The 10,138-nt window shown below is 42.8% G+C and overlaps 1 pseudogene; it reads right to left on the bottom strand.

The window, feature by feature from the left end:
* Positions 1–272: 272 nt before the first annotated feature.
* On the bottom strand, positions 273–7,782 carry LOC139388168 (mitochondrial fission process protein 1-like; annotated as a pseudogene).
* Positions 7,783–10,138: the final 2,356 nt, after the last annotated feature.

Raw genomic sequence — 10,138 nt, 5'->3', positions numbered from 1 at the left:
GGGGTATTCAACTCCAGTCCTGGAGGGCAACACTGTCTACTGGATCTCTATTCTCCCTGATACAATGTAATTGACGGGCCGAGGAGTCCTAAGTCCCCCTAACGTGGGAGTTGAAAATAAAAAGATGACAATAGGGTTGAAAAAGAGGGGCATAGACAACTGTGGACTCTGGAGGACTGGAGTTGAGTAACCCTGCTGTGTTGGCTTCACAGTGACGTTAGTAGAGTGATCAGCAGAGGCTTCAAGCTGGCTACAGGATGGATGTGGTCCTTTTAGTCGTGCTTCTTTCCTATAGACTGACCGTACGAAGGCTGGAGTCCAGTAGGAAGTCCACTCCCCTGTGGAGCATAGAGACAGAGAAGGGCTTTAGGGTTTGAGTTAGCAAGGATGGGACCTTACCTCAGACACAATTTACAAAGCCACTCGTGAACCCAGAGTTCCATATGTTGAACGAATAAAGGGGGGAACATTTGTTAATAAAGTGTCCTGGCTCCCTACAGCCATTACCAAGTGCATATATGCCGATAGATATAGTTTTAACTATGCACTCACTGTGAATGGCCGCACTAGGTGGGTGAATACACAACAAATTGGCCAGTGTTGATTTTTCAGTGTAACATTTCTAGTTTTGATTAAGGGGTTAAATTCACTCTATAAAAGTGAAAGTAACACTCAGTGGTGTAAAATAACCCCCAGTTTTGGTGTTAATAACAACTGCTAGGGTAAAATTAGGCCATCGAAGTAAGGCTTTATGATATACAGTTGAAATCAGAAGTTTACATACACTTAGGTTGGAGTCATTAAAACTTGTTTTTCAACCACTCCACAAATGTCTTGTTAACAAACTATAGTTTTGGCAAGTCGGTTAGGACATCTACTTTGTGCATGACACAAGTAGGTTTTCCAATAATTGTTTACAGGCAGATTATTTCACTTATAATTCACTGTATCACAATTCCAGTGGGTCAGAAATGTATATACACTAAGTTGACTGTGCCTTTAAACAGCTTGGAAAATTCCAGAAAATGATGTCATGGCTTTAGAAGCTTCTGATAGGCTAATTGACATAATTTGAGTCAAATGGAGGTGTACCTGTGGATGTATTTCAAGACCTACCTTCAAACTCAGTGCCTCTGCTTGGCATCATGGGAAAATCAAAAAGAAATCAGCAAAGAACTAATAAAAAAAATTGTAGACCTCAACAAGTCTGGTTCATCCTTGGGAGCAATTTCCAAACTCCTGAAGGTACCACATTCATCTGTACAAACAATAGTACGCAAGTATAAACACCATGGGACCACGCAGCCATCATACCGCTCAGGAAGGAGATGCGTTCTGATCCTAGAGATAAACGTACTTCGGTGGGAAAAGTGCAAATAAATCCCAGAACAACAGCAAAGGACCTTGTGAAGATGCTGGAGGAAATAGGTACAAAAGTATCTATATCCACAGTAAAATGAGTCCTATATCGACAGAACCTGAAAGGCCGCTCAGCAAGGAAGAAGCCACTGCTCCAAAACCACCATAAAAAAAGCCAAACTACAGTTTGCAACTGCACATGAGGACAATGATTGTACTTTTTGGAGAAATGTCCTCTGGTCTGATGAAACAATAATAGAACTGTTTGGCCATAATGGCCATTGCTTGTAAGCCGAAGAACACCATCCCAACCAAGAAGCATGGGGGTGGCAGCATCATGTTGTGGGGGTGCTTTGCTGCAGGAGAGACTGGTGCACTTCACAAAATAGATGGAATCATGAGGAAGGAAAATTATGTGGATGTATTGAAGAAACATCTCAAGACATCAGTCAGGAAGTTAAAGCTTGGTCGCAAATGTGTCTTCCAAATACACAATGACCCCAAGAATACTTCCAAAGTTGTTGCAAAATGGCTTAAGGACAACAAAGTCAATGCATTGGATTGGCCATCACAAAGCCCTGACCTCGATCCAATAGAACATTTGTGGGCAGTACTGAAAAAGCGTGTGCAAGAAAGGAGGCCTACAAACCTGACTCTGTTACACCAGCTCTGTCAGGAGGAATGGGCCAAAATTCACCCAACTTATTGTGGGAAGCTTGTGGAAGGCTACCCGAAACATTTGACTCAAGTTAAACAATTTAAAGGCAATGCTACCAAATACTAATTGAGTGTATGTAAACTTCTGACCCACTGGGAATGTGATGAAAGAAATCAAAGCTGAAATAACTTATTCTATCTACTTTTATTCTGACATTTCACATTCTTAAAATAAAGTGGTGATCCTAACTGACCTAAAACAGGGAATTTTCAGGAATTGTGAAACTGAGTTTAAATGTATTTGGCTAAGGTGTATGTAAACTTCCAACTTCAACTGTGGGTAATGCAACATTTACTGTGTAGGCTGTATCTCAAAGCCATGCAAGATACTCTGGTTGTAAAACAGTGGAGCCAATACAGGGAGTTTGAATTTCTCTGCTTTTCAGCAGAGGCCTTTTGCTTTCAAAACAGTGTTTTCTCCACAATCGCATGTTGTCTGCTGTTCGTGACAGCAACTCCACAATCAGCTGTTTGAGAAAAGCTGTGGGCTGCCCAAATTGCAGGTTTCCTGACAGAACAAATTGCATTCAAGTGATAAAACAAAACAGCACTTTTTTTTTAGGAAGCCAATGACCTGTAATTTCTAAATAAATGTAATGCATACCAGAGGTGGGGAAGTCCATAGGGATGGCAGAAGCAGAGAGGGGGAATCCCTCCCACCCCCCTACAAACTGAACCCTGAATATACCTCTTCAATGAGACCTCATGGATTGAGATAAATAAGAATGGTGGCTACACATCTAACATGACATAAAGTAGGCTACCAAGCCTTAAAAAATTATATGACAGAAGCAAAGGTGTGTGTGACTCCTAATATGACACTTAAATAGATGCATACATTTTTTTTTAAATGTCATGTTGTTAACTAAGATAATGTGGGAATTGTTCATCTCAATGGGCTGGTGTGGTGCACACACACACACACACACACACACACACAGGCAGGCTTAGACATTTAACTGCAAACTAATTCCTTGACAAACTTGGGCCATAAACATCGAATTGCAAACGTCCCTAAGTGCACACTCTTCCCCCCTGTCACTCGCAGAGTTTCTCTTGCTCTACCTCCTTTCTTTCTCACACACGTTTATCATGCTCTCTCTCTCGAACATACACGGAGTGTACAAAACATTAACAACACCTTCTTAATATTGAGTTGGGTCATGGACTTTACAAGGTGTCGAAAGCGTTCCACAGAGATGCTGGCCCATGTTGTCGCCAATGCTTCCCACAGTTATGTGAAGTTGGCTAGATATCCTTTGGGTGGTGGACCATTCTTGATACACACGTGAAACTGTTGAGTGTGAAAAACACAGCAGCGTTACAGTTCTTGACACAAACCGGTGCGCCTGGCACCTACTACCATACCCCGTTCAAAGGCACTAAATATTTGTGTCTTACCCATTCACCCTCTGAATAGCAAACATACACAATCCATGTAAATTTCACCTGGATTCTTTATGTTTTGTACACTCAGTGTATATCTGGCACACATGTACACACACACTTAACCCCCCACCAACACACACACTGACCTGTCGATAGGGTGGATGATGAAGGGAATGGTGGAGAAGCCGATGGCCATGGTGGTCCACTTGCGTACGGAGAGGGGCAGGTGCGTGGTTCTTCCTAGGAGGTAGAGAGAGGCAGCACACACACAGTTGATGGTGAAGCATGGGATAGCGACCGAAGCCAGGGCCTGCCATACAAAACGTGTCCACCACCGCTGCAGCTACCTTGGTTCTCTTCCCTGGGTTGTCACCATGCTCCTACAGAACAGGGATAGATAATTGCACAACCGAATGCATTCAACCAAAATGTGTATTCTGCATTTAATCCAACCCCTCGGAATCAGAGAGGTGCAGGGGGCTGCCTTAAATTGACGTCAACGTTGGGGGTTAACTGCCTTGCTCAAGGGCAGAACGGCAGATTTTTCCACCTTGCCGGCTTGGGAATTTGAACCGGCAACCCTTCGGTTACTGGCCCAACGTTCTTAACTGCTAGTTTACCTGCCGCTCCAAGAGACCATAAAGCTTTGCTTTTACAAAAAGTCCTTCCTTACCACAGCAGCCTTCTTCCCCTTGTCCAAATCATCAGCGGAAACATACACGGTGGCAACCGCACGTGTGGCCCATACAGCGCTCAGTGGCGCCAGGGCACGGAAGGCCTCCCCCACCTCATTGGCATAGCCTGTCAGCACAAGATTACATGCCAGGGTAAGATACGAGTGTAATAAGGCTTTAACTGCCTCACTGTTGTGAGAGGCCTCTACACAAATCATAGCCAACCCTCACCGGAGGAGAGTTGGGGAGGTAAAACATAATGTATTAGAATAATAATTCAAATTTCCCTCTTGGACCTCTGCCATATAAAGGGGGGTACATTAATATAGACTTTTGTTCAGTGTTCTGCTTATTAGCAGTAACCCCCCTGACACAACTCTTTCCCTAGAATGGGCGGTGACCTTTGGAGCAATATGCACCGTCTGCTCCAACAGGGTTGGAATGACTAATAATGCCCTTGGTCTGTCATTAGTACGCAGCTGTTGGCTGCTGCTGAACCTGTACTGCCACCCTGTGGGCAAACATTAGGCCAACGTTAGATCCGTAGGCCTTTTTTATTTAACCAGGTAAGCCAATTATGTACACATTTTTATTTACGATGATGGCAAGAGGCCTCATGTGAGGATGGGGCTGGAATTAAAAATAAATAAAATAGTAAGACAAAATGGACAACACAGACAGAAGACACATTTTGTAACATGTTGTGCTGCTGCCATGCTATGATGTTGTCTTAGGTCTCTCCTTATTTATTTAATTAGGCAAGTCAGTTAAGAACAAATTCGTATTATTACAATGACGGCCCCGACGATATTTTTATTTTATTTTTGGTAGGCTGTCATTGTAAATAAGAATTTGACTTTAACAGACTTGCCTAGTTAAATCAAATACAAATAAAAAAAACACTAGCAACAGCACAACTGCATTATTGGTTAAGGGCTTGTAAGTAAGCACCTGCTGTTGTATTCGGCACAAAATACAATTGACATATACCATTTGATTTGAAATACAACAGAAAACCATGCAGAATGTCGTCCCCGCGAATGACGCAGCGCCCCCCGTGAATATCTATGGCAAGACATAATTCACCTACGTTTCGTCAAAATCTTGCCAGTCAAACAGATCAAGAAATAAACATGTGCCCGTTATAGCGCCACCGTGTGGTTGATATGAATGTTCTCGCATATGTTGAGTCTTGACAATGTTTGCAACGTGTACCAAATTGAGTTACAATACGAAAATCCTTGACTGATTTATATGCATTTATGTGGCAGACCACACAACTGTGTATTAGGTACTAGTCTGGAAAATATTGCACTGAGAGACCTGTGGTCTGCCAGATAACATATGAACGTTCATACAAATCGGTAATTCGGTGCCAGAAGATCAGCAGTTTAAGTGTTTTCCCCTCAAACGAAATTCAAAATGGCGGAAATCAATGCAAGTTTGCCGGGTCGCTATGCCAAGACGCACCCAAGTTTCGTCAAAATCGGACCAGTGCCGTCTTGAGATATCGCGCGTTACCAATTTACGAACAAGGACAGACCCCTCCCCGATTTAATGGTCGATAGCCACATGGTACATAAGGCGATGCAAACTACTGACGTCGTTGATTCTAGTAGTCACTCGATGTCTCAACAACCTGTTCATTTGTGATATACCTGGAGTTACATTAAATGGGATAGGGGCAAACGTTTAAAAATAGCTAATTTTGAGCAAGAATCAGTCAAACATTCGTAAATTCGCTCTGGGTATCTACTCCCAATTTCAGAGCACTCTCGCCTGAGTGTGCAGGGAGCAGAATTTACGAATTTACGAACGCTCAGCCTGAACACCGACTGAATATGGCCGTTGTCAGTAAACATCGGCAAAAAAAGCGTCATTAAATCGTTGACAGCAGCACGGTCACCAACGTTCTGGATAACATGAGAAGAGCCGAAACAGCTCTGCTCGGACGACTAAAATGGACACAGATGTTCTCATTTGTGTCTGGAAGTAGCTAGCCAATTAGCGTGGTGCTTGATTCCTCCGCCTGAGCGTCCAGTGTGCGCTCTGAATTTACAAAAGGACAATCTGACAATGCTCCAGAATTTACGAACGCCAAGAGCGCACTCTGGCACTCCAGATTTAATTTAAGAACACACCCCTAGTCATCATGACACATTGTGTTCACAGCCTATATATGCTAGTGCTGTGAAAAGGAAAATAAATAAAATGGTATCAATAGTGTTGTACTCTGGGCTCCAATTGCGAGCTTCTTGGTCGTATATGCTCAAAAACACTTCGCTGTACGACCTGGAATATTGATTTGATCAGTGTGCCTATAAGAATATTTACCCACATAATACATTGAACGGCAACATATTTGTGGTGTTGGAAACAAGCAGTTGTTCAATTTAGTGTTTTGTGTCCGACGCGCTCCGGTTGTTGTTGCATTTGTATCATATTTGGCCGGAGAGATGGTTCTAGAACTTGAGAGTTTACAGGAAATTCAACAACCCTCAGAGGACAGTGGAATTTGATAAGACTGCTTCTTTCAAGGGCGACTGCAATTCCTGATGTTTTTTTTTACTTCCTGATTTGGTTGATTAAAAATGCTATTGCACATGACTCAGTTGTTTTCAGTTGTGTGTTCGCATGTGGGAAGAGTTAGCCAAATAATTTCGCCAATTACTGTAACTTCAGCCAGCTGGTGTGCAACCGTGGAAATGTTGGTTTGCCTTTGGATAGCCTATCTCTGGGGTTAGGGAGTGTAAATAAATGACAATGTAAATTAGTCTATTTTAATGTTGCAAACCTTTTACATTTTCTCATTAAATGCTTTCAATATTTGTGAATTCATTTCTACAATTTATAGTTGGTTTGAGGTTTAAGTCATTGACATTTGGAGCTATTGGAATTTTAACATATTGTCCCATGTACATTGTGTAATTTACTGATGGTCCCAAACTAGCCCTAAAGTTAACCAAAAATGACCATAGACATTACGATTGGGTCACATGCAGCTGTACTCTGAATTGATTATTACTTGTGTGCTGCCAGCTGTGGGCAGGATTTACAAACCCAACCTCCATTCACATTGTGATACAGTCATGACCACAAGTCTCACAAAACTCTTCTGTTTTGGACGAGATTGACTTTATGACCAATTATCCTATTTGCAATTTTAAACAGTAGAATAAAATGTTTCTGACGGAAAATGTACGGGAAACTGTTTCCTGTCTGGAAAGCCCTTAAGGGCTAAATGTTTTTTTTTCTTTACTAAAAACAATAATCACTTTTATCAACTTCCACTGTCCTCAAAGAGTTGAATTTTTCTCCTTATTCATGCACCTTGGTTGGGGAGCGGGGTAGCAGCAGTGTTCACTTACCTTTACGCTTCACCTGTGAGAACCATAAGAACGGACAAGTCTGACTCAACTCCATCCATAGAGTTGAGCTGAGACTAGAGTATGTATTTCAGCAACAACAAAAAATACATGCAACAACAAACATAGATACACGGTTATGGTTTAAGATTTGAATGGTTTTAAGTATCGACTGCATAGCAACTCAAGGGTGTCTGAGGTTCAACTCAACTCTAGTCAGCACTCAACTCTGTGGATTAAATCTTTGTGGAGTGGAGGTACTTGGCTACTTCCATCATGGTTGCACCTTTACAATTTAAAAATATATTTATATTTCACACACTTTATTTAACCAAGTAGGCTAGTTGAGAACTGCGACCTGGCCAAGATAAAGCAAAGCAGTTAGACACAAACAACAACACAGAGTTACACATGGAATAAACAAACATACAGTCAATAATACAGTAGAAAAAGTCTATATACAGTGTGTGCAAATGAGGTAAGATAAGGGAGGTAAGGCAATAAATAGGCCATAGTGGCGAAGTAATTACAATATAGCAATTAAACACTAGAGTGATAGATGTGCAGAAGATGAATGCGCAAGTAGAGATACTGGGGTGCAAAGGAGCAAAATAAATAAATACAGTATGGGGATGAGGTAGTTGGATGGGCTGCGTACAGGTGCAGTGACCTATGAGCTGCTCTGACAGCTGGTGCTTAAAGTTAGTGAGGGAGATATGAGTCTCCAGCTTCAGTGATTCTTGCAATTAGTTACAGTCATTGGCAGCAGAAAACTGTAAGGAAAGGCAGCCAAAAGAGGAATTGGCTTTGGGGGTGACCAGTGAAATATACCTGCTGGAGCACGTGCTACGGGTGGGTGCTGCTATGGTGACCAGTGAGCTGAGATAAGGAGGGGGGGTTTCACCTAGCAAAGACTTGTAGATGACCTGGAGCCAGTGGGTCTGGTGATAAGTATGAAGTGAGGGCCAGCCAACGAGAGAGTACAGGTCACAGTGGTGGGTAGTATATGGGGCTTTGGTGACAAAACGGATGGCACTGTGATAGACTGCATCCAATTTGTTGAGTAGAGTGTTAGAGGCTATTTTGTAAATGACATCACTGAAGTCGAGAATCGGTAGGATAGTCAGTTTTACGAGGGTATGTTTGGCAGCATAAGTGAAGGATGCTTTGTTGTGAAATAGGAAGCCGATTCTAGATTTAATTTTGGATTGGAGATGCTTAATGTGAGTCTGGAAGGAGAGTTTACAGTCTAACCAGACACCTAGGTATTTGTAGTTGTCCACATATTCTAAGTCAGAACCGTCCAGAGTAGTGATGCTGTACGGGCGGGGAGGTGCGGCCAGCGATCGGTTGAAGTGTATGCATTTAGTTTTACTTGCATTTGGAGGCCACGGAAGGAGAGTTGTATGGCATTGAAGCTCGTCTGGAGGTTAGTTAACACAGTGTCCAAAGAAGGGCCAGAAGTATAGAATGGTGTTGTCTACGTAGAGGTGGATCAGAGAATCACCTGCAGCAAGAGCGACATCATTGATGTATACAGAGAAGAGAGTTAGCCCGAGAATTGAACCCTGTGGCACCCCCATAGAGACTGCCAGAGGTCCGGACAACAGACCCTCCGATTTGACACACTGAACTCTATCAGAGAAGTTGTTGGTGAACCAGGCGAGGCAGTCCTTTGAGAAACCAAGGCTGTAGAGTCTGCCGATAAGAATGTGGTGATTGACAGAGTCGAAAGCCTTGGCCAGGTTGATGAATACGGCTGCACGGTATTGTCTCTTATCGATGGCGGTTATGATATCGTTTAGGACCTTGAGCATGGCTGAGGTGCACCCATGACCAGCCCTGAAACCAGATTGCATAGTACGGTGGGATTAGAAATGGTCGGTGATCTGTTTGTTAACTTGGCTTTCGAAGACCTTAGATGCAATGCAGAAAACTAGGTTAGGCAAACTGTTCAAAAGTTATGATTCATATTACTGGAGCTACATTTTTGGTGGGTCACATTTTGTAATTTCATAAACCATGTCGTGGGCCGTGTTAAACTAGCCTCCTAGTGGACCACTAACTATTTGTTGACCTGATACCTTGTCCAGTCATGTAGCTGGCTAACAACCTGGTGATGTGACCAATGGCCAATAGGCTATGGTTTAAGATGGTTTTGGAAGAAAAGAAAGGAGCTGGATAGCTACTCCAGGAGATGTGCTTCAAAGATAGGATAGGCCTAATCTCCTTCTCTGGTGTTCCTATACTGTTTTGTGCTGGGAGTACCAGTAAATTTGGAGCACCAGTGCTAGAACTTGGGAGCAACAGAGCTATAGCTTGGGTACCCCAGTCTGTTTTTCTAACATTCTAGAACTTGCCACTCCTTGTCATGCCAATGTCATGTTTGGTATCAAAAGGAGTTGGCATGAAAGTATCTCACTAGCTTGAAATCTTGCCAATGGAGCTAGCAAACTGGTTTGTACGTTGTCAAGGAGAGCTGCCACAGCTGTTTGCGATCAGAGGACTATTGGTTTGAGCCTGGTAAGGGGACAGGGCCACTGGGACCAGACTACCAGTGCTACCAAAGAAAAAGATCATTTAGAGCCCTGCTTGTAGCCTTCTTCTCCTAACACACTGGCAGCACTAAAAAAA

The sequence above is a fragment of the Oncorhynchus clarkii genome, chromosome 29 (assembly GCF_045791955.1).
Source record: "Oncorhynchus clarkii lewisi isolate Uvic-CL-2024 chromosome 29, UVic_Ocla_1.0, whole genome shotgun sequence".
Classification (NCBI taxonomy): domain Eukaryota; kingdom Metazoa; phylum Chordata; class Actinopteri; order Salmoniformes; family Salmonidae; genus Oncorhynchus; species Oncorhynchus clarkii.
This window is presented reverse-complemented; position numbering and strand designations above follow the sequence as displayed.